At 45.6% G+C, this 25,309-nt stretch overlaps 1 long non-coding RNA gene across 2 annotated transcripts in view; it reads right to left on the bottom strand.

Annotated features, from left to right (window-relative positions):
- The window catches only part of LOC119876800, a 300,097-nt gene that overhangs the window by 236,060 nt on the left and 38,728 nt on the right, over positions 1 to 25,309 (bottom strand). The window contains exon 2 of one of the 2 annotated variants that reach the window (XR_005366695.1): positions 24,196 to 24,337. The exons of the other annotated variant lie outside the window; for it this stretch is intronic. This is a non-coding gene — a long non-coding RNA (uncharacterized LOC119876800). The remainder of the gene's footprint in view (positions 1 to 24,195; positions 24,338 to 25,309) is intronic. 2 annotated transcript variants of the gene reach the window in all.

The raw sequence follows: 25,309 nt of genomic DNA, 5'->3' as shown, positions 1-25,309 counted from the left end.
CAAGCCTCTACTCCTCATGGCCTCCATTTTCAATGATGGGAAGTAAGGGCCAGTTGCCTTCCAGCTGGCATTCTTTCAGCCCCATCTCCTGTGTGCCATGGAGAGCGTAGAGAGGGGTCACATGGGACAGGTAAGAGCAGTGAGAAGGGCCAGACTCAGAGCCACGTATTCCTGGGTTTGATTCCTGACTGATCCCATTGACTACCTTTCTGACCTTGGCTGGGTCACTTATCCTGCAAGCCTTGTTGACATTGGGAACATTGGGCCTATGCCCTATACAATGTTGGCAAACTTTTGAGATAAACTATATAAAGTACCTGAAACATAGTAGGAACTCAATGTTCAGTAGTTATTATCCAAAGCACTTTTATAACCAGGATACAAGCAAACCAATGGAAGAAGAGAAAAATCCATAAACAGATGCAAATACCTATGGGAATTTAGTATATGATATGGGTAGCATTTCTACTCAGTGGCACTGAAATGAAATTTTTTAACAAATGGTGTCAGGATACCTGATTGCTACTTTTTGTTGGTGGCAAGGGCAAGGGAAGGAATAGCTATATCCAAACCTTTGTCTTTAGATTATAAGAAATTCTAGATAGAGCAGAGATTCAAATATAAACCACAAAAACTTACAAGTTCTAGAGGATAAACACAGGTGAATAGTTTTAAAATCCAACAGGAGAAAGGGATCCTTTTTCAGTGTGTCATTAAAAAAAGATGGAGAAGAAGCCATAAAGAATGAAAATTTAACAACATAAAAACCTAAAACTTCTCACTTAAATTTATGGTTAAATGAAATTTTTGCAAGACATAAAACAAAATTACTCATCAACAAACATTTACGAAGGATCTAGTGAGTACTCGTTACCACATTCCTAACATTCAAAGAGCTCTCACTATTCAGTTCTTAAACTTCCCTCAGTTCTAAAAAAGCCCCCAGTAGAAAAAGGAGCAAAGAATGTCAACAGGCAATTTGTAAAATAAGAAATATGAAAATGGCCCCTAAGAACCAAATCAATGCAAACAGATCCAATATATAATTTTTTCCACTACCATACTAACAAAGAATAAAAACATTAACAAAACCCAGGCTGGCTAGGGTGTGGAAAAATGTGTCTTCATGCTGTGTGAGTGCCCTTTGAGGGTGAGAATTTGGCGTTATGCATCGAAATGGTACATGTGCAGACATTTTGACCCTATAAAGAGATATATCTACAATGATGTTCACTGCAGTTTGTTTATGATAAAGAAAAATTGGAAACAAACTAAATATGCACGAAGGGAAGACCTGCCAAGTAAGTTATGATATTCAGAAAACACCCTGTTACTGCCTAAACCAGCCAGAGAGGTGGGAAGCCCAAGGCTCCATCAGTGGATGTCACAAGAGTGGCAGCAGGATGCAATCTGAGAGGGGAGGGCATGTTTGAGCACGACCCTTGGAAAACAATAGAACCACTCAACTTTGCCCACTGTGTGAGGGATGAGGTGATGGGGGAGGCATCCACTGAGCCCTGGGGATCCAATCCAGAGAAGAGGTTGCACACATGCACAGAGGACAACCTCCACACTCTGTGATGGAGGGCAAGAGGTTTCTGAATTACACCTTGGCCACCTCGCTCTCCATAGGGTGGGGAGGAGAGAGGGTGGCTGTACTATGGCTTTGCTCCAACATCTCAGACAGGAAGATCCCAGATTAATGGGTAGGCACTGAGGGCCCAGCATCTGGGCACAGATACAGTGACTCAGGAGCCAGGCCAACCCCTGGGCACATCTGGGCACAGATACAGTGACTCAGGAGCCAGGCCAACCCCTGGGCAATGTTCTTAAGCCACTACCTATACTCTGCCCCAGACACACACAGAGTCCACCTGCTACATTAGCCTCACCTGAGATCTACAGGCCACCTGGGTCCAAGCTTTGGTTCAGAACCCACCATTGACGGTCAGATGGACTTGGGACACCAGACCTCAACACTGAGGGCCACAATGTAAGGAGAAGGTGGGTCAAGAAAGAAGTCAGGACACAGAAGAATATGGTAAGAGAGTTTAGAAAATCAGTTTCACTACCCAAGGGGTTCTCAGGCCTTCTCTGGAAGAAAGTCTTAGCACAGAAACTTCTGCTCGAACAAAGGTTAAAATGGAACCCCAGGTAGAAAACGCACATGCCACCCCGTGGAGGCACTCACATGGACGGAAGGCGTAGGGGCAGAGGATCTATTGTGCGATAGATAGCTCTGTGCTTGTTCCTCTGTGAGAGGGGGTGAGAAGGAAGGCAAAGTCCTGTTTTCCAGAAGCATGCAGTCAGGTGGGGAAAAGGGACTTGACAAATGTAGGCCAGAGGAGTGAGTGCTCATGTTGGCCACCTGGAGGTCAGAGTGGCTCCTGGGACAGGAATGCAGACAGTTCAGGAAGATCTGAAGGTCCAATCTGGGAAAGAGGCAAAGTCAACTGCAGAATCCAGTGAAGAAGCACACACAGGACAAACCCAAGAAGAGGTCCCTGGCAGGGGGTAGCTGAGTCTGCTCTGGCCAGAGCAGGAGGAGTGATGGGAGGGAGCGTGTGAGAGGTAGCAGGGATCCCTGGGGAGCCTCCAAGGCCTTGAGCTAATCACTTAACAGTTCTGCTTTGACTAGAAAAAAAACAGGGCTGGAATACACTCAATCACTCAGGCCCATGCTCCTGTGGCAGACCATGTGCTCGCCAGCCTTCCTTTCCCAACTAGGCAGGACCTCATGGGGCTGGGCGCTCAGCAAACAGGAGGAGGAGAAGAAGTCAACACTCACAGGGCAGTGTCTGGGCCAGCCTCAGGCACAGGAGGACAAGGCTGCAGGAGCACAGGGTCCCAACACACAAAAAACCCTGGCAGCAGGTGACAGAGACCCTCTGAGGAGCTATACATGGGTCTGGCCTGACTCTGGCCAAGTGAGAGGGCAGAGGATGAGGAAGAGGAAGTGGAAGAGGTTTTACAGGGAGACCATCTGGGTGGAGAAGCGGTGGTGAGGCCAGACTCAGGCAGCGGCCAAGACCCTAGAGAGGAGACAGAGCATCAAGAAACGCTTCAGCATCAGAATGGGTGGCACCATCCGCCACTCAGGCTGGAAACCTGGACCTTTCTTGCCTCTTTCTCATGCCCTTGGCCTAACTGGTCCCTTAGGGACAGCTGTCCACGGGAGAAGCAGCAGACCCGGGACGGGGATGTGGACAAAGGCCATTAGCTTGAGTGTGACCCGGAGAGCGCCCCCTATCTGGCAGGACACACAGTGCAGTGCTTGGTCACCAACCTCCAACACCTCACACCCAGGACTGGGCCTTCCTCAACACCATTCGCCCTGACTGCATGCCATGCACATTGATGCCACAGCGCAGGAGTTGGCCTGAACTGATTGAATGGAGGATCCCAGCAGGCAGTTGGAGGTCCTTCTCAGGAGGTGAGGGAGGAGAGAGCAGCTAGTGAAAAAAGGAACTGATATCAGCAGACACAAAGCTTTGTGACACAAAGCTGTCTGAGTGCTGTCCTCATTCTAGCAGCTTTACAGAGATTAATTCAGTCAATCCTCATAACCACCAGAGAGGTAGGCACTATTATTATCCCCCATTTACCGATGAGGAAACCATGTCACAGAGAGGTTAAGAAACCTGCCAAAGGTCACACAGCTAGAAGTCGTAGAGCCAGAACCAACCCAGGCAAAGTGGCCCCACTTAATCACTCTGCTATGGAAACCAGGCCAAGAAGAGATGGGATAATGTGCAGAGAGAGAAAAAAAGGCCAACGACAGAGCCTAGGGTGCTAGCCATGAACAAAGAGTAGGAAGAGGAGATGAGGCCACCAGTGAGGAGGGATGAGGAGCAAGAGAAAATCAGGAGCCCTACCTTGCTGGGATAGTGCTCAGGAAGTGGTGGAGTAAGCCAATGAATTAATGAGTCAGTGAAGGCTAAGGACAGGGGGTGATGTGGACGCCATGAAGCAGACAGCTGCAGGAAAGAGCAGGTGCGTGGTCAGCAGTGCCCCACTGCAGAGAGAACAGGAGGGCTCCAGATTTGGGGTGTGACCTGTCCTTCCCAGCCCACAGATGTGGTGTTCAGTCTGGGAATGGCTAAGCCACAGCAGGCCTTGGTCTGCTCTGCATGGCTGCAAAACATTTGCTTTCTCTCCATCCAATGGGACTCCTGCTCAATGCCAAGTTCTTTCAAGTGCAGAAAGGATTTGCTCCCCAAACAGTTCACAGCTATTTCTAAAGCTCACATTGCAAGATGTTGCCTATTTATAACCAGAAATTCCTCTATAACCAAACTGGACAAAGAAGAGGCAACCCCATATTGTCTTTGATTTTGTTTTAAATAAGAAGAGCTCAGAATTGTGTCCTTGACCGTATCCAAGTTATTCCTTTTCCCCATATATGGCCGGATCCACTGTTTGCCAGGATGAGCCATGTTTTCCTTATTAAGCAATATACAAAGTTAGCAAACAGAACCCGCTCACTGTCCCACACCCCAATCCCAACTGTCCCTGCTGGAGCAACCCTGACCAGGCTGCAGAGCATCCGAGGGTCCTAGCAGCAGCGAGGCATGGACCAGAAGGCTGGACTGGAGCCCGAGCAGCTTGGCAGCTCTGGTCTACCACTACACAGACCCAAACTCTAGGCATCAACAGTAGTGGGGCCTCCTGAGCACCAGGCTCTGCGCAAAGTCGTGCTGGCGCTCCTAACAACCCTAAGGTCCAGGTATCATCATCCTCATCTCACGGATGAGCAGAGTGAGGCACCCGGAGGCCACATCATCTGTTCAAGGTCCTCCAGCTGGGCTGACAGAGGTGGAGAAGAGCCCATTTCTGTCTGACTGCCCAGCTCATCCTCATCTTCCTTCCCCTTAAATCATCTCTCCTCTCTGAGCCTTGGTTTACCACCCCTGCAAAGTGAGATGGCTAGAAAAGCCATTTCCTAACCCTCAGCAACACTCACATCAGCACTTGCTCTCTGACAAGTATCAGAAACTCCTGACATGCCCCTTGGTCAAGGTCTGGCATGAAAGAAAGCTGGCAGGTGTGTGGACACACAGACCTACCTACTGCCCCCCAGAGTCTAGAGCCCACAGCTGGAGCGGTAGAGCCTCCGCCATCCATCGGGAACTTAGAACAGTCTCTCCGCCTCCCTGCTCAGTACTTCTCGGCTCCCAGAATTTTCCCAACACTTCAAGACCTCCCCCTCTAAGAGCTATTCTGTCCCACAGAGCCCACACCATGTCCATAGCCTGCTGTCTGAGCCCCACCAGCCTGACAACCTTGGAGAGCTAGGCCTCTGGAACTCGATACCTAGGACACACTGGGCAGAGGGGATGGCTGTGGGATTAAATGCTGGGGCCTGGAAGTTCTACCCCCACAAGTGGAGGGATCCAATGTGGCCCTGAAACAGTTGCCCCCCAGTAGTCATCTTTGGAAAATGCAAGACTGGGGCTCACATCTCCAGGTGAGGTAGACAACTGGTGAAATCTCTGGGCTGCAGGGGTCCAGACCAGACTTCTAGAGGAATTTCTATATTCCTCAAACCTGCATGCTTAGCTGGCACCCAGAATTTTTTTAATAATAAATTTATTTTTTATTGGTGTTCAATTTGCCAACATACAGAATAACACCCAGTGCTCATCCCGTCAAGTGACCCCCTCAGTGCCCGTCACCCGTTCACTCCCACCCCCCGCCCTCCTCCCCTTCAATCACCCCTAGTTCGTTTCCCAGAGTTAGGAGACTTATGTTCTGTCTCCCTTTCTGATATTTCCTACCCATTTCTTCTCCCTTCCCTTCTATTCCCTTTCACTATTATTTATATTCCCCAAATGAATGAGACCATATAATGTTTGTCCTTCTCTGATTGACTTACTTCACTCAGCATAATACCCTCCAGTTCCATCCACGTTGAAGCAAATGGTGGGTATTTGTCGTTTCTAATAGCTGAGGAATATTCCATTGTATACATAAACCACATCTTCTTTATCCATTCATCTTTCTTTTTTTTTTTTTTTTTTTTTTTTTTTTTTTTTTTATCCATTCATCTTTCGATGGACACCGAAGCTCCTTCCACAGTTTGGCTATTGTGGCCATTGCTGCTAGAAACATCGGGGTGCAGGTGTCCCGGCGTTTCATTGCATCTGAATCTTTGGGGTAAATCCCCAACAGTGCAACTGCTGGGTCGTAGGGCAGATCTATTTTTAACTCTTTGAGGAACCTCCACACAGTTTTCCAGAGTGGCTGCACCAGTTCACATTCCCACCAACGGTGCAAGAGGGTTCCCTTTTCTCCACATCCTCTCCAACATTTGTGGTTTCCTGCCTTGTTAATTTTCCCCATTCTCACTGGTGTGAGGTGGTATCTCATTGTGGTTTTGATTTGTATTTCCCTGATGGCAAGTGATGCAGAGCATTTTCTCATGTGCGTGTTGGCCGTGTCTATGTCTTCCTCTGTGAGATTTCTCTTCATGTCTTTTGCCCATTTCATGATTGGATTGTTTGTTTCTTTGGTGTTGAGTTTAATTAGTTCTTCATAGATCTTAGAAACTAGCCCTTTATCTGATACGTCATTTGCAACTATCTTCTCCCATTCTGTAGGTTGTCTTTGAGTTTTGTTGACTGTATCCTTTGCTGTGCAAAAGCTTCTTATCTTGATGAAGTCCCAATAGTTCATTTTTGCTTTTGTTTCTTTTGCCTCGTGGATGTATCTTGCAAGAAGTTACTGTGGCCGAGTTCAAGAAGGGTGTTGCCTGTGTTCTCCTCTAGGATTTTGATGGAATCTTGTCTCACATTTAGATCTTTCATCCATTTTGAGTATATCTTTGTGTATGGTGAAAGAGAGTGGTCTAGTTTCATTCTTCTGCATGTGGATGTCCAATTTTCCCAGCACCATTTATTGAAGAGACTGTCTTTCTTCCAGTGGATAGTCTTTCCTCCTTTATCGAATATTAGTTGACCATAAAGTTGAGGGTCCACTTCTGGGTTCTCTATTCTGTTCCATTGATCTATGTGTCTGTTTTTGTGCCAGTACCACACTGTCTTGATGACCACAGCTTTGTAGTACAACCTGAAATCTGGCATTGTGATGCCCCCAGATATGGTTTTCTTTTTTAAAATTCCCCTGGCTATTCGGGGTCTTTTCTGATTCCACACAAATCTTAAAATAATTTGTTCTAACTCTCTGAAGAAAGTCCATGGTATTTTGATAGGGATTGCACTAAACGTGTAAATTGCCCTGGGTAACATTGACATTTTCACAATATTAATTCTGGCACCCAGAATTTTACAGTGGCATCAGTGTGACCCACTTCCCTGGGCCAACACCCTGGTTTCCTCCCGGCCCTCCCACTTCTCATCTTTGTTCTCCTTCCATCCCGCCTCCCAAAACATGCAGCCTGTGGGTTCCCCACGAAATACTGCACACCTTCCTTCCCTGGCAGCATTTTTCACTATTTTTCACATTAATCTGACAATAGTAAGTATAATAAACCCACACTTCGATTTGCTTTTCCTACTTCCAGGAACTATAGTACCTTAATGTCCATGAGGGTGAAAAGTGAACACTTTCTCACTCCCATCTTCTTGGGAGCCCACCTTCTTCACCTTGCCTTCTGGTGTATGTCCCGTGAGGTTAGCATCAATGGATCAGTTCAACAAATCACTTAAATATCAGTCACGTGAATACATATATGAAGACCCAACATTTAAGAAGCCAGGCTCAAGCAGTTGATTTGTTTCATGTTTATTTTAAAATTGTAAAAGATGGGATGACTGGGTGGCTCAGCGGTTGAGCACCTGCCTTTGGCCCAGGGCGTGATCCTGGGGTCCTGGGATCGAGTCCCACGTCAGGCTCCCTGCAAGGAGCCTGCTTCTCTCTCTGCCTGTATCTCTGCCTCTGTGTGTGTGTGTCTCTCATGAATAAATAAATAAAATCCTTTAAAAAAAATTTAAAAGATAAGCAACTGTTCCAAGAAATGACTACCACCCTTGGATCGCAGAAGCATTTTAATCTGCAGTGACAGTTTGTCTTTTTCATATCCTGACATACTCTTCCCAACCAGGTGTTGACTGGTGCCACAGATGTCTCTCTTTTTTTTAAGATTTTATTTATTTATTCATGAAAGACACAGAGAGAGGCAGAGACATAGGCAGAGGGAGAAGCAGGCTCCATGCAGGCAGCCGGATGCAAAACTCGATCCCAGGACCCCGAGATCACGCCCTGAGCCAAAGGCAGACACTCAACCACTGAGCCACTCTGGGGATTTTAAGATGCCTCAACTCGTGCTGCATCCACATACCTCTGACCTGCTATGATTCAGAACCATTTTGTGGAGCTCTGCCCCCAGAGCCCATCAGCACCCAGATTACTTCAGACTTACTTTAGACATACTCTCTTTTGTTTTGCATTTTTTTTTGTTTTGCATTTTTAAAAAAGTTTATCATTTTAAATAGCAGCCTGTATTTTTGTAAGAATTTCAAATGAAACCAAAGTGTATAAAACAGGAAAGCCCGATCCCAACATGGGTACTGTGGGCAGATGGGCAGCATTGTCCCTTCTTCTCAGGAGAATCCATGGCCGGCAGCATTCTACTGGCTCACTGAAGTCCCTGAGTACAGCTTGCACAATTCCCTTCCACCTGCCATTACTGAACCTAGTCAGTGGTCACCAGGGGCTAGCTGGCCCTCAGCACCACTTTCCTCAACATGAAAACATGTCTGCCTGGCCCCTCACAACTACCTCACCTCTCTCTACTCCAAATCATCTTATATGGCACCTTATCACATTTCTTTCATTTTTTATGTTGCCTTATCAAAAGTAGCAGTACACATCACTGCTCAATCCAGGCAAGAGTTCTCCATCTCCAGAAGGGAGTCCTTCCATCCCTCTAAGACCCAGGCCCTACCTACTTTTCCAGACATAGTCTCCTGTTTCACCTCCATGCATCATCTGAACAGCCTCCAGCCTCCTTATAAGTCCCCAGTATGCTGTCTTAAATTTGCTCAAGACTGTCCCACCTTTCTTCTCTGTCCCAACTTTGTAGGACCAAATCCCTCCCTCACATGGCAAAACTAAACCCACAGGCTTCCTCTTCCATGATGTCTTGCCTGATGCTCCCAGCTGGAAGCAATGATTGACTGCTCCCTCTCCTGACCTGTATCATAACACCTCATATGAGGAGCCAGTTCTCTTGTGTCTTGACTCCTCAGTAGACCGTGAAACTCATGGGGGCAGATGCCATGTCTTATGTGCTTGATTCTTCCATCGACTCCGACAGCAACAAGCACACAGTAGACACACAAGTAAACAAACTGAAGAACATTGTATGGATAGATGATGTTTGAGGTCTCTTGAACAGCAAACTACATGCAGTTGAGGAGGAACACTAAGAAAGATGCAAAATGTACAGGTGCTAACAATCACAGGTGCAGTGAAGTTAGAGAAGCAGGGGCTTCTAGGACATGTCTCCTAAGAAATGGTGTCCTGGGCAAGGACAACAGCCAGAACAAAGTCTCAGGGGTGAGAAGTAATGGAAAATGAAGATGGGTAGCAAGACAAGATCAGATTCAGAGGTACCCGACCCCAGGAAAGAAGTTCACAGACTATTGACAATGCAGAGCCACTAATCTGGCTCCTGGGATGGTGACCAATGGGTTGAGTGGAAGAAAAACACACAGCTCTGGCCTTTCTCTGCCCGAAGAGACGTTCTCTACCTTGTCTTCATTGGACCATCGTCCAAGGTTCACACAAAAGCCACCTTCTCCAGGAAGCCAGAGGCTGGAAACCGAGAGATAAGATCTCATCCATGATTCTCATAGAGTATCAGGAAACGTGTCTGATCAGAAGGCTCTAATAGAGCTTCGGTGACTTTTTTCAGTATGGAAAGATAATACTACATGATTTAATGCAACAGTATTTGCTAAGCCTGATGAACATGTACTTACACTTACAGAGCATAGGCGAAACATGAAATAAGAAGGAGAGCAAGGAAAGACTTTCTTTGTTCCTTCCTTGTTCCTTTCTTATGAAGCAACAATTCATTGACATCAGAAAGACTCACCGTACATTAACTTTACATTTATTCATTTGAAAAATATACAAATACCTACTATGTGCTGGATACTGAACGCCTACAAACTGGCCATGCAATGGGGAAGGTGGGTAATGGGATGAGAACATTCTACGTAAAAGAAACAGAATCTGCAAAGAGGTCAAAGATAAGGACCATAGGATCAAGTTTGACAGCCCAGGAGGAGCAGGTGGATCCCAGAGGCAGGAAGGTTTGTGAGAGACAGGAGACAGGATGAAGGCTTAAACCAGAGCAGGGGCAGGGACTCAGGTGCAGAGAAGACGACACGTTTAGGAGACAGTGCAAAATCAGAGTCTGTCGGGTTGGCTGACGGGCGCACAGACAGGTGCACATACGTCCTAAGCAAACCTGGTTCTGGAGCTGGGCCTCCCAAGACAGCGATGCTCACTGAGCGGGCCCAACCACATAACTGGCCAAGTCAGGAGCCATGAATGGTGGCCCAGAATAAGGCCATAGACCAAGATTACTGATCCCTCTATGGCTCCCCCCCAATAGGCTGGATCCTCGCTGGCACAGTGGATTGTCCCAGCCAGCACTGCTAGAGGTAAGCACAAAATGAACCTGAAATTGTAGCCCAGAGCCCCATCCAAGAGAATCAACAGAACGTGCTATGCAGGCATCACATGGCTTAACATGACAAGTTTTTGTACCTCTGAATGCCAAATGGCTTCACTCCCTACCAAAAGCTGGAGCCAAGTCCATATTGTGACAGACTGGCAAGGAGTAGGGGCTAGCAGTGGGGGAAGGGTATGGAGCAGGGACAGCTAAGCTGGCATGCATCCAGTGAGACCCTAGAACACCACCCATACCTATACAGCCTCAACTGGATTTGGCATGTAGTGGTTTCAGCTTGTACTCCAAAGACCTAGTCCCTCCAGGTGACACTGGTGTAATTAGGCAATCCATAGGCTGGCGGTCAGATCAAAATCTCAAGAGAAATGAGACTGTCACACAATGCAGATGGGAAGCAGAGGTTAGGGCCCCGCATAGCTCTCCTCCCTCCAGCCAGTGGCCAGAGTCTCCAGGATCAGCTATTGTCCATGAGGTGAGGCTAACCCCACACGGTAAAATCCGTCTTTCAGGTCCCACTTTGCCCCGTCGTGCTCCTCCCTCCTCTGCCCCCAGTACCACCTCACCCTAACTACAGGCTGGAGATAGACAAAGCTCCACTGCACACATGTGTGCACAGGTAGAGATGGCATAGCCCCGGCCACAGCCTGGTCAGGATACCCTTTTCCCAGGCTCGGCTGCACCTGCACCACTCAAGAGTGACAGCTTAGTGGGAGAATGAGCGACAAGTAGGCCTACGCAGCTGGACCTCCTGCCAGGGATTCCCACACCTCTGTCCCCAGCTCTGACCTCTCCACTCGCAGCAGGCTCCTCCAACCAGATGCTCGGGCATCTCAAATAAAGCTTACCAAACAGAACCTGCCTCTTTCCCTCCAGACCAGCCCCTCCACCAGCATTCCCCACCTCCAGCGTGGCTCCACTGCCACCCCATTTCCCAAGCAGGAAGTGTCGGGTCCCTAGGGAGCCCTGCCTCTCTCCCTCAGCATCTACCCCTCCGATTGTCTCTCCAGTTCTCTCCATCCCAATGCCGCCACCGCTTCAGCTGGTCTCACCTCCCGGACCCTTCTCCTTCCACACAGCACCAGGGCAAATGTCTTAAAATGCAAAGCTGCCCCACATAGGACTGTCCCCAAATACCCATCTGGGTGAATCCACATATGCTCCCAGGTTCTGCGATTCTGACCCCTGCCATCCCAGTTCCCGTGACCCCTCCCTTATTCACTCATCCTCAGCCATGCCACCCTTTCTTCCTCCTGAACATGCACACCCCCTCTCCTCAGCAGGCCTTCGCACGTGCTACTCCCCCAATCTTAACCCCTTTGCCTGGCTCCACCTCTCCTTCCTTCAGGACTAGCTCAGGCAAGAGGCCTTCCCTGGCCACCACTGCTTCATGCCAAGTGCTCAGTTCCCAGTTACTTGTCTCTCCATGTCCCTCCCTACACTGTCCAGTATAGATGGAACATTCCATCACCACAGAAAACTCCATGGGACACTCTAGACCATAAGTTCCATGAGGGCAGGGACTGAGTCTGCCTGCCCCTCTACTGTCACCCGGGCCCGGCATACACGGGCAAGCTCCATGTGGGCTGAACAAGTGAAGGGGCAGCTGAGAGGGAAGAAAGTAGAAGTGGGCAAATGGGCTGAGGTCCATCTCCTGTGTGCAGGCACTGAGCCGTAATGGATGTGGGCATTCCATTTGGGGGCTGGTCACTGGGGAAGACATCCCATCTGGAGAAGCACCAAGGGCTGGTACAGCAGAGGGAAATGAGCCACCAGGAACAGGAATGTTTTTCAGCTGTCCCAACCCAGAGTGAAGAGCCAGTCCTGACCTCCTCGCAGCTGCTCACATCCCAGCCCAACCCATGAAGAAAATCTCCGACACAGAGGATGGCCCTCCTCAAATCCTCTTCAGTGAGAGGGAGGCTGCACCCACATGACATGGCCTCGCTCCCAGACAGGCTAGGACCCAAGCTCTGCTGTGGAGGGTGAATGCTTTGTGGCTAGCCCCAAATCCAAGCCAATCAGACCTGGCCTGCTGGTCTGTCCAGAGCTTCACACTCTAGATTCCTGGACTTCCCCTAGTACCTGGGTTTTCACCCAAATTCCTGGGGTCAGAATGTCCCAAGTCTGTCAGAACACAGGTCAGCAAAAGGGTGAAACGGAAATCACAGACTCAATCCCCCATGCGTGCCACACACCGGACCCCAGCACCCTAACCCACAGCTGCCACACCTGATGATCCTTCAATGACTAAGGGGTTGCCCCTCCCTGGCCCAGAGCCCTCGGTGGGCTGCCAGAGAACGACGCAGCCCAAGAGTCAAGGCAAGGTGCCAGCTCCAGTTGCCACAGTATTGTTAAAAGTCAACTGTCTCCCAGGGAGGTGGTTACACGGGTGTTTGCTTTATAATAATTTGTTAAACTGAACATTTCTATATGTGTTGTATTTCACAATTTTTTTAAGATGAAAAAAAAAGGCAACCGTCTCTGTGGAATGTAAACCCCGGTGAATGCCAAAACTCAGGCCAGTGCCAGAGTCATCACCCAGGACTCAGACACCAACAGGGCCAAGTACAGAGCAGCCCCATGAGCCAAGCACCCCAGCAGCCCACTCTGTGCCCAGGGCCTGTCAGCTCCAGGCTCGCACTTACCAGGGAGAAGGCCATGCCAATCCCCAATTAAAGGCCTTTGTGGGAGGAAAGGGAGAAACGGGAGAGCATGTACTGCTCTCTAGATACCACTCACCAGCATGATGCCTCTTCTCAACCACCCACATAGCCTGCCAGCATCTGGACACCGGAGCCCACAATACCCTGGTAGGAAAGCTGGGCATGAACTAGGGTCTGAAAACTCCTTTTGGAAGAGAGAGAAAAACCATACAGAGGACAAGCAGTTCACATGATGGCCAGGACACACAGAAGGGCTCAGCCTTACTACTCATAGATGTGCAAATTAAAGTAGCAATGAGACAACATTTTCATCCAACCTACTAGCAACAATTACCAAGAACGATAAGACAGGGGTAAGCAAAGAGGCAAGGCAAAAAGCCCTCTCACGAACCAAGGAGCAGAGTATAAAGTGAACGCCTATCTTTGGCAATTAGGACTATCTGCCAATGTCTGAGCTGTACACACCCATCTGGCAATTCCTTTTTTTTTAAGATTTTATTTATTTATTCATGACAGACACAGAGAGAGAGAGGCAGAGACACAGGCAGAGGGAGAAGTAGGCTCCATGCAGGGAGCCCGACGTGGGACTCGATCCCAGGTCTCCAGGATCACACCCTGGGCTGAAGTCAGTGCTAAACCGCTGAGCCACCCGGGCTGCCCTCATCTGGCAATTCCACTCCAAGGAGATATATAAGGAGACAAAATGACAGGTGTGCAAAGATGTGGGTACACTGGATTCAGAGTAGCACTCCTTACAGGAACAAAAAATTGGAAACATCCTAAATGTTTGATATATAAATTATAGCATATGAGAACACTGTGCAGCATGTTAAAAAGAAAGCAGTAACTCCTAATTTATGATTGAAAGATGCCCATGATCTTTGTCCAAGTGTTGGGGGAATGTGACCAGTTAGAAGATGATATGGTATAGTATATGCTAGGATAGTATGATCTCAGGTATATTCACAAAGTGTAGGGGCAAAGGCTTACAAGTATGAATATTTCAACCTACAGAGGCATACAATTCATGAAGGCAAAACTATGTGGAAAGACAAATGGTTGATTAGTTCTGGATGAAGAGGTAGATTCTGAGGGAAGTTTGCTTACCTTGGACAGTTGTAATTTTTTATAAGAATCATGTTTTTCAAAGAAGTAATGAAGATATCCCATTAAAATAAAGCATTAAGTAAGAAAAAAACAGGCCTAAACACACAAAGATAGAAAGAATAGGAAAAGATCAGACATTTCTTCAAAGAAGGCACCCAGATGGCCAACAGACACATGAAAAGATGCTCATCATCACTTATCATCAGGGAAATGCAAATCAAAACTACAATGAGCTATCACTTCACACCTGTCAGAATGGCTAAAATCAACAACACAGGAAACAACAGGTGTTGGCAAGGATATAGAGAAAAAGGAACCCTGGTGTACCACTGGTGGAAATGCAAACTGGTACACCCACTGTGGAAAACAGTATGGAGGTTCCTCAAAAAGTTAAAAATAGAATTACCTTACAATCTAGCAATCTCATGACTGGGTATTTACCCAAAGAACACAAGAACACTAATTCAAAGGGATACACTCACCCCAATGTTTATAGCAGCATAGTCTACAATCACCAAGATACGTAAGCAGCCCAAGTGTCCACTGACTGATAAATGAATAAAGAAGTTGTGACATGCACACACACACACACACACACACAAACACACACTGGGATATTACTCAGCCATAAAAAAAAAGAATGAAATCTTGCCATTTTCAATGACATGGATGGAGCTAGAGAGTATAATGCTAAGCAAAATAAGTCAGTCAGAGAAAGACAAATACCATACGATTTCACTCATATGTAGAATCTAAGAAACAAAACAAAGGAGCAAAGGGGGAGCAAAAGACAGAGGGGAACACTGAGAAACAGACTGTTAACTACAGAGGACAAACTGACAGCTGCCAAGGAGAGGGGGGATGGGGATGGGGGAAATAGGTAATGGGGATGAAGGAGCGCACCTGTGATGAGCATCAGGCAGTGTATGGAAGTGCAGACTCACTATACTGTACACCTAAAACTAATACAACACTATATGTTGACTAACTGGAATTAAAATACAAACTCTAAAAAAAAAAGAAAGAAAGAACAGGAGAGGAAACAAGAGCAACAAAATGTGGAGAACTAGGAAGCAGGAGATTAGAGTAGCTGACTTAACAGACCTAAGCAATCTAAATCCAAGTCAGCAGTGAGGAAAGCCAAAAAGCCACCCAATGTTCACCCGAGAATCATATAAAGCCTTAGGAATTAGAGGCACCAGGGACCCAGGAGAGGTGGGGTATGGAGAAGGAGGGTCAGCTGAAAGCCCTTGCGATCAGCTTTTAGGTGTACAGATCCCTCTCCAGCTCCCGACAGCCAGGTAGCTACCCCTCACCTTGCTGGCAGAAGACAGGAGGATTATTTTTTCTGAAGGGTTAAGCAGAAGGGCTCTGGTTTGGGAACACCAAGCACAGTTGAAAGCAGGGATACCATGCTGCAAATAGGGGAATTAAGTGTAAGTTTACACTCTGAATGTTAAGACCCCCCTGCTTGCTTGCTTCCCCCATCAGATTCTCAGAATACTGGTAGCCCAGTAAATGTCCTCAAAGCTGCAGAATGGAAGAGGCTTCTCTGGATCACCTAGCCAGCCCTAGAAAAAAAGAAGTATTAGTTCTCCAAAAGGAGAACTAAGTCTGTGCACAACACACACACACACACACACACACACACACCCCTTCCAACCCACTTTTTAGTGAATATGAATAAACAGGTAGGCATTATCAGACATTAGAAGAAACTTTCTAGTAAGAAAGATAGAGGACAAAATATAAAAGGAAAGAGACAAAGCAAGGAGAGTAAAACTTTAAAGAATAATAGTTAATGTAATCAAATTACATGCTTCCATGAAACTCCAATAGGATGCTACAGAGCAACAATGACATGTAAAGAACCTAAGAGTTCTTGGAAATTAAAAACATGACAATAGCAATGAAAAATTCAGTAAAAGGGATGAAATAGCATTGAGAGAATCTCCAGAAAGAACAGTAAAAAGAAAGCAAAAGAGCAATGCCACAAGGATCAACATCTAAATAATCAAATATATTAGTTGTTAGCCCAGCAATGCTAAATAATAAACAACTGCAACATCTCAGTGGCATACATCAATAAGCATGTACTGCTTATGCATAGGATGGTTGCTGATCTTGGCTTGGGGAGGGAGCTGGCTCTACTCCACATGTCTCTCATCTTTCTCCTGGAAACAGTAGGCTAACTTGGGCGTGTTCTTCTCGTGGTGATGACAGCAAACAAAAGCAAGCAAACTCCATCACGCAAGTGACTTTCAGACCTTCACCTATACCATGATTACAACATCCCATAGGCCCAAAGCAAGCCACATGTCTCAGCCCAGAGTCAGAGAAGGAGGGAACCACAGTGTTACAAGGCAAAGAATATGGATACAAAGAAGAGGCTATTTTTCAATAAAACATGTAAGAGGTTTTTTTTTAAGACAGAAAATAGGATAGAAAGATATAAAATAAATAATTCCAAAATAAATAAATAAAATAATTCCAATACACTTCCTAAAACTAAAGGACATCATTTTCTAGACTGCATAGCCCACTGAGTGCTTAGCAAACAAAAGTAAATAAAACCATACCAAAAATCATACCAAATATCAATTTTAGATCACTGGGAATATAAAGAAGTTCCTGCAAGGCTCTGGAGAAAAAAATAACAGGATTCATACAAAATTTGGAGAATCAAAATGGCATCCAAATTTTCTTTTTTTTTTTTTTTTTTTTTAGATTATTTATGATCTTTATTTTAACAAAAATTTATTTAATTGCACATTTATATTATTTAATTTCTAATAATAGCTTTAACAACTGACTTGCAAAATTCCTGAAAATGTAACCACTAATATTCATGAGACAGTATGAGCCAGTTCCAGCATGTCAATGAAAGAATCCTGGGAAAGTCAAATTTTCAATAGAAACGTCAAAAGCTAAAAGACAATGGACAAAATCTTCAAAATTCTTAAGGAAAATACTTGTAAATTAGAATTCCATACCCAGCCAAACTATCACATTAAGGGTGCCAGGAAAAGTAAGAGTTTGGGCAGCCACAGTGGCTCAGCGGTTTAGCGCCACCTTCAGCCCAGGGCGTGATCCTGGAGACCCGGGAGCCTGGAGACTCCCCGCATGGAGCCTGCTTCTCCCTCTGCCTGTGTCTCTGCCTCTGTGTGTGTGTGTGTGTGTGTGTGTCTCATGAATAAATAAATAAAATCTTTTTAAAAAAAAGTAGTAGTATTTAAAAAAAAGAAAAGTAAGAGTTTGTAACATAAACAAGGCTTAAAAACTTCACTTCCAGTGCATGCTTTCTTGGGAAGCCATGGAGAATGTGAAGCCAAAAGAGAGGGTAAACCAAAAGCACAATGGCATGGGACACAGGGAACAGGAAATCCTACTCAGAAGAAAAGGGAAGCCAATTCCCAGGATGATGGTGAAGGAAAAGCTCAAGAATATAGATCTATATCCAGGACAGAGGGCAACCAGTCCAGACCAGGGCAAGTCAGAAGGTTCCAAGAGAGGCTTTCTCAGGAAGATAAACCTAGTAAAATACTCATCTGCTGAATATATTGAGAGGAGATCTGCACAACCAGGGGATAATGTGGAAACAAAATAGTGATAGATGCATTAATTAATAAAATTCATTACTAATAAATCCATATAAATAAAATAGATGCAAAATAGTGATAGTTGCAACTATTAATAAAATTAAGCAAATAACAATTATGGATTGTGGCTTAACACAAGGTTCTGTAGCCAAAGGAATATATTCACTATTTCATAGGGCATAGGCCAAATAATATAAACATTGAATACTGATCTATCAAAACATGTAATATAACTCCCTCTAGGAGCATGGGGGCATAGTATGACAGCGTGTGTGTGTGTGTGTGTGTGTGTGTGTAACAAGTGGACAAGAAGTACAAAAAAGAAGCTGGATGCTCACTTTCCATAGTGAGAAGTCAGTAGATAGTGCTTAGAAATAAAACATTAAAAAGTAGCAATACAGACACGTTTTATAAAACTATGGAAATAGATTCTGAAAAAGACCAGCTAAAAGGGTTGAAAGTGGCTGATTCTGGGACGTGAAGCTGAGGACAAATGAGTATATTAGGCAGAATAGGGGGTTCTTTTCATAATAAGTGTTATGTAAGTATTTAATCTTTCATGCTAATATATAACTTCGGTGACAAGTGAAAATAAATTTAAAATGAAAAATTGCCCCCTGCACTAAAAATGGGGAAAGAAAAGCCAGAGAAAGCTGTGTGCTTGCCACTTGTCAAGAGCTCAAAACCAGCAGGCAAGAAACCCATCCATGCCAGGCTGAGGAGCAAGTGGAGGATAGCAAAGCAGGTCATGGGCAGGAGGACCCAGGGGAAAGTACTGAATTCTGAGCAGCTAGGTTGGCAAAGCCTTCTGAAAAGCAGGTGATCAATAATTTCCAGTATAGAGTTACATGCTCCAGAATTTTTCTACTCATCTCAAAGAGGCCTTTCAAAATATACTATTTACAAACAGTATTTGAAAAAATGAAAAACTGGAAACATCCCAAATGTTCATCAATAAAGGACTTAAATAAATTGCAGACTATCCATACAATGGAACACAAAGCAGATGTCTGAAAGGAGGTAGAGCTTTGTGTGCTGATGATGTGGAAAGATGTCCAAGACATGTTATTAAATGAATGCAATACAATATATATCATATGGGCCCATTTCTGTAAGTAACAAGTGTGTGTGTGTGTGTGTGTGTGAGAGAGAGAGAGAGAGAGAGAGAGAATGGTGACGCTTCATTTAGCCAGCTATTATATTTATTTCTGGAAGATAGACCAAGGCATTGACATTTCCTATATTACATTCATTTGTTATTCAAATACTTATTAAGCACCTGAATATGGTATGTACTGTAGTAGTTGGACTCTAATCGTAAGAATCAGCAGAAAATAAACAAGGACTTAGAAACAAGAAAAAAATAAGGGGCTCTTGGGTGGCACAGTTGGTTAAACATCTAACTCTTGGTTTCAGTTCAGGTCATGATCTCAGAGTCATAAGACTGAGCACCCCCTCTGGCTCCATGCTCAGCATACAGTCTACTTAGGACTCTCTCTTCCTTTCCTTCTGTCCCCACCCTGACCTCCCTCTAAAACAAATAAAAATAAACCTTTTTAAAAATGTATTTAAAAGAGGGGATCCCTGGGTGGCTCAGTGGTTTGGCGCCTGCCTTTGGGCCAGGGCATGGTACTGGAATCTGGGATTGAGTCCTGTGTCGGGCTCCTGGCATGGAGCCTGCTTCTCCCTCTGCCTGTGTCTCTGCCTCTGTGTGTGTGTGTGTGTGTGTGTGTGTGTGTCTATCATGAATAAATTTTTAAAAATTTAATGTATTAAAAAGAAATAAGAAAAATAAATACTAAAATGGTTTATTAAAACTTGTTTTCACTTTTAGAAATAAAATGTCACCCAGAGGATATAGAAGGATGTGTGAGACAATCAACCCAGGCTACAAATGGACTGCCCAGGAAGTTGGGAACCTGCAGGTAAATCCTTCTCCCACTTCCTGAGTTGGGAGCCTTAGCCACACTCAATAATAAATAGCACAAGCCCTACAGTCAGCTCTATGGAGGCAGGACTCTCAATCTCCCTGGTACAATGTGACTACACACTAGAGACTCTTTGTGACATTTGGCCAGGACCAGGAGAGGGACCCAGCTGGCCTGAATCTAGTGAGGCCAGTGTGACAGTCACTGCCACATGAAGTGAGGATGTTCTCTGGTGCCTGAAAGCCATCTCTTGCAGCCTGCATGGAGCCCCAAGCACCCTTCCAATCTTCACTAACAGAGCTTCACTTGGAGATAAGGTTCCAAACTCCTAATAGGTATGGGTTAGGGAACCCCCAGTCTTCAGCAGCATGAAATGACAACAAGAACACAGGCCAGTGCGACTCAGCCAACTCTGGGCTCTACTGCTGACACTGTCTGACTTGGGGAAAGGCCTTGAGCCACTCTAACCCTCTTCAAGCCAGGATAATGATGCCCACTGGCAAATTCATTGGAATGAGTCATGCGAAGTAGCCAACACAGTGTCTGGTGCCTGTAGGTGCTCAACCAATCCCTAACCAAGGTTTAGAGAGGGGTCCTAAGATCTGCCTTCTAGCAGGACAGCTCACAGGCCACACCTCCTTCAAAACCAGCCAGAGCTGAAGCTACCCTGTGGCCTCAGGCACAAGAGGAGTAGAATGGTCAGGGAGGGTGTGGGAGTGAGTAGAGGAGCTGACAACTTGAAAGGATGGCAATTTTGGGTAAAAATACACCAGAAGGTCCCTTACCAGAAAGGCAGAGGGCTCTTACCAGAACAGCCTTCCACAGGCACACACGAGGAAGTGGGGATGCTTCCTTGGCCTGCAAAAGGCAATCTCCCAAGAGAGACAAAGCTGGTCAGAAAGGCTCCACAATTCTGAGAGATAGGTATTATTATCCTCATTTTGCAGATAAGTATTCTAGGGTTCGATCTAACTTGCCCGCCGTTACCCAATTAGGAAATGAATTCAGCCTCTAAAAAAATAAAATAAAAATAAAATAATAATAATAATAATATAATAATAATAATAAATGTCAGCTCCAAAGCACTATCCCAACTAGTGGGAGGACTCCATACTAATAACAGAGGAATGTAAATTAATGTATACATACTGAATCCCTTCTTTTTTATTTTACCAAATAAATAGACACTTTTAAAATTGATAATCCACAAAGTGAGTAGAAGAGGTCAGGAAGCAGACATTCTCAACCACTGCTGTTAAGAGTGTAAACAGAGCCTTTCTGTAAAATAATCAGTAAAACGTGTGACCATTCAAACACCCACACTGACTTAGCAAAAGCTGTAAACATTTTCAATGGGCAAAACTCTCCAACTCAGCGGTTCTATTCCAAGCGTTTCCTACAGTGACACCTGTACAACTGAATCAAGACATAAGGATGTTCACTACAGCATTTTCTGCCACTTTTTTTAAAGCATGATACAGCTCTACCATGAAGTTGTGTCATGCTGATGTAGGAAGCTGCCCAGAACACTCTATTAAGAAGAATAATCACTGTTCACGCTGTTATGAAAGTCATGAATCAGAGGCACTGGGTGGCTCAGTCAGTTAAGCATCTGCCTTCCACTTAGGTCATGATCTCAGGGTCCTGGGATCCAGCCCTGCATCAGGCTCCTAGCTCAGCAGGGAGTCTGCTTCTTCCTCTCCCTCTCCCCTTCCCCTCCACTCATCCACACCCCCTCAAGTAAATACAAAAATAAACAAAATCTTAAAAAAAAGAAAGTTACAAATAAATTCTGTTTAAAAGGCACACATATGCACACACACAACTTCTGGAGGAGTCCCTAAGAACTATTAACAGAGGTTATTTTAGAGCCGAGGTTGATGGTTTTCACATTTTTACTATATTCCTTCCCGCACTCTTTAAACTTTAACCATGAGTGTGGTAACTTGAAAAGCACCCACATGATTCAAGCCAGAAAATCCACTTCTAAGAATTTATCCCAAGAAAAATGTGCCTTGCTCTCTACCAGTATTTGTTGAATAATACGTATGAGCAGAGATCCCCTGATGATGTTCACCCACATGGAGCAAGAAGAAAGGAAGAAGCAGCCTACATATCCATCTACAAAGTACGGTTCCAACCAAGGTGCACAGGAGCTGCAGGCCCTGGGAAGATGTTCAGTTATACCCACCAAGATCCATGCATGTGCACAATACAGTAAGAGGAAAATCTTTGTCACAAAAACATATAGTCAGCATGATCCAGTTATGTGTTTTGTATCAAGATGGTGATATTATTAAACATTTTTCCTTTGTATTACCTTTCTATCATAATCATGTACTGCTTTTTAATAAGGACAAGAACTTTAGTCTTATAAATAAATGCTAAAGCTAGAGCGAAGGTTTACAGGAGATGCTTCCCTCTGTATAAAACTCATAGCCTCCATAATCTCAGTAGTGATGAAATGACTCCATCATGGGAAGCAGTGAGGCTGTAACGCTCCCAGAATGTCCCCCCAGCACTGAAAAAAGGAATGGTGCCCCACCTTTGACAAAGTGTAGTGCCCACATTTTGATGCGGTCTTGAAATACAGGCTCCCCATCTCAAGAGTCCCTGTCTTCCTGTGCCATCAAGCCTGCAGGAGGCCAGAAGGTCAGGGGGCTAACCCCTGCCTGGGAACAGAGCATGGCACCAAAGCCACCGTATCAAGGTTGCAGGCTAGCCTTATTCTGGCATGTGGCGGGGGGGGGGGGGGGGGGGGACGCCTTGCAAGGGCCACATCCCCTCTCTGATGCTATTATCTTTTTTTAAAAGATTTTATTTATTTATTTGAGAGAGAGAGAGAGAGAGAGAGCTTATGCATGAGTGGAGGAGAGGGCCAGAGGGGGAGGGAGAGCAGGCTCCTCGCTGAACAGAGAGCTCAATGTGGGGCTCGATCACAGGACCCTGAGATCATGACCTGAGTCAAAGGCAGATGCTTAACCGACTGAGCCACCCGGGTGCCCCTATCTTTTTTCTTTAAGATTCACTTATGAGAGAGAGAGAGAGAGAGAGAGAGTAGCATGAGCAGGGGGAGGGACAGAGAGAGACGGAGGAGGAAAGCAGCAGACTCCCTGCTGCGGAGATCGATCTCATGACCCAGAGATCATGACCTGAGCCAAAATTAAAAGTCAGAGGCTCAACCAGCTGAGCCACTTAGGCACCCCAATGCTATTATCTTCTATAGATGATGATAACTCCTGTCCTAGCTACCTCACAATAGGGCCAACAAAAGGAGCAAACTGGTATAGTACGTGTGAGTGTGAGGTCATTCCTCATTGAGTTGGTGCCTGACTCTCACAGAGCTAAGACAAAAATCTGGAGATGCCCCCAGGAATGTGCTGAGGTGGGTTTTCAACCAACCCCACCCCTACCCCTGCACCCACCCCCCTCTCCACCCTCTACTCAGCCATACACACCTGCTGTCCCCTCCCTGATGCATCTTTCAAGGAAGTCAGAGTCCCAAAGAAAAGCAAACCCCTTGGGCGGCTGCGGGAAGCAACAGTAGCCCTACTGTCCCCGTTGTAAGAATCCCTTTGCAAAGAAAGTTTTTACAAAGAGAAAGGCAAAGAGAAAAGTGGGGGAGGGTTAACGACAGCAGAGTAAACCATTTCAAGTCCTGACATAGGCAAACTGGTTCTTAAAGTCACCTGTTTCGGAACAGGAACGCAAAGCTCTGTCCTGTCATGCCACACAGCTGGGGCGCCGTGCATTGCCAACTAACTTATATAAGCTCATGAAAACCCCATTCTTTTGAGTTCCCTGTTTGTGCAAATAGTGTCAGGGGTGCATCCGAGCACCACGGCCATCCATCATCACCCGTGCATTTCCCAGGCTGGCGCTGACTCACCTGGGCCCGAACCCCTGCTGTGTACACACCACCCGAGCTGGGCCTGCTGCAGGCAGCGTCTGTCACTGCAGGGCCTTCCGGCCTGTGGCCACCTCTTTCCCCTAGATCAGACCCACAACAGCCATACTCATGAGGATGCAACCCTGAGCATTTAGAGGGAAAGGAATAGGGCCCTAGTGACCGAGGGGATGTGTTAGGTTTTCTTTTAATCGGATCAACCCAACCAAAGCTGGAAGGTCAGCAGCTACCAACTAGCGACAAGCTGCCCTCCAAGCCAGTTACTTAACCCTCAAACAGGAATTCTTTTCTAGATGTCCACTGAGAAAAAAGAAAAATGCACACATACCCACTTGCAGCCTCAGAGCACTGGTCCCAAGGGACAAGACAGATTCAGCGGCACGCACCCACCATACCCTGGATTCAGGAGTATGATTCAGAGCCTTTGATTTTACACGGCAATAAACACCAGGCAAGCCCCATCTGTGTCCCTGAAAATGAGGTACATTTACTTAGTTACATATTTGACATGAGCTCAGATGAGCAAACAGTAGAATACATCCCACTATGATACTTATACATTACGCCTTAAATTCTCAGTATATATTGATCTTTGCTATTTAGGCACATAAATAAATACAGACACACACACATGACTAATGTACAAAATCTGGCTAAAGTTAATGCTACCCAAACAGACTGGAAAGTGTTAACAAAAATCTACAACACAGCTCTCAGTAAATCAACACCCTTAAAAATCAACACTTGTTGCTTCCGTGAGTTCCTGAGCAACAAGACTAGGTAGGTCTCCTTGAGAGAACAGGTCCATTGATCTTTTCTCTGTCCCCAAAAGGGAAGTATTTTCCAAGAGAGCTTGGGCCATAACCATAAAGATACATCCATGTCTCATTCTGACGGGAAAGACTTAAGCAAGTCCAATTATTCTTTTTTTTTTTTTTTTACTTTTTAAATATTTATTTATTTATTTATTTATTTATTTATTTATTTGAGACATAGAGAGAGAGAGAGAGAGAGAGAGGCAGAGACACAGGCAGAGCGAGAAGCAGGCTCCCTGCAGGAGCCCAATGTGGGACTCGATCCCAGATCCCAGGATCACACCAAGTCGATGGCAGACGCTCAACCACTGAGCCAACCAGGCATCCTAAGCCCAATTATTCTTGAGGAGATTCATTCTTAGTTAGTAAACATCTACATGATCTAAATGCTGTTTCAGTAGTTAGAGAAGCAGCAAGGAACAAAACAGAACAGGCATATCCTTAACCTCATGGAACTCACATTTTTTTATATATATTTTTTATTTATCTATTTGAGAGAGAGAGCAAGCACACTTATGCAGGTGGGGTGACAGGCAGAGGGAGAAGGAGAGGCAGAGAATTGCAAGCAGACTCCCATTAAGCGTGGAGCCCAAAGCAAGGCCCTATCCCACAACCCTGAGATCATGA

The sequence above is a fragment of the Canis lupus genome, chromosome 11 (assembly GCF_011100685.1).
Source record: "Canis lupus familiaris isolate Mischka breed German Shepherd chromosome 11, alternate assembly UU_Cfam_GSD_1.0, whole genome shotgun sequence".
Classification (NCBI taxonomy): domain Eukaryota; kingdom Metazoa; phylum Chordata; class Mammalia; order Carnivora; family Canidae; genus Canis; species Canis lupus.
This window is presented reverse-complemented; position numbering and strand designations above follow the sequence as displayed.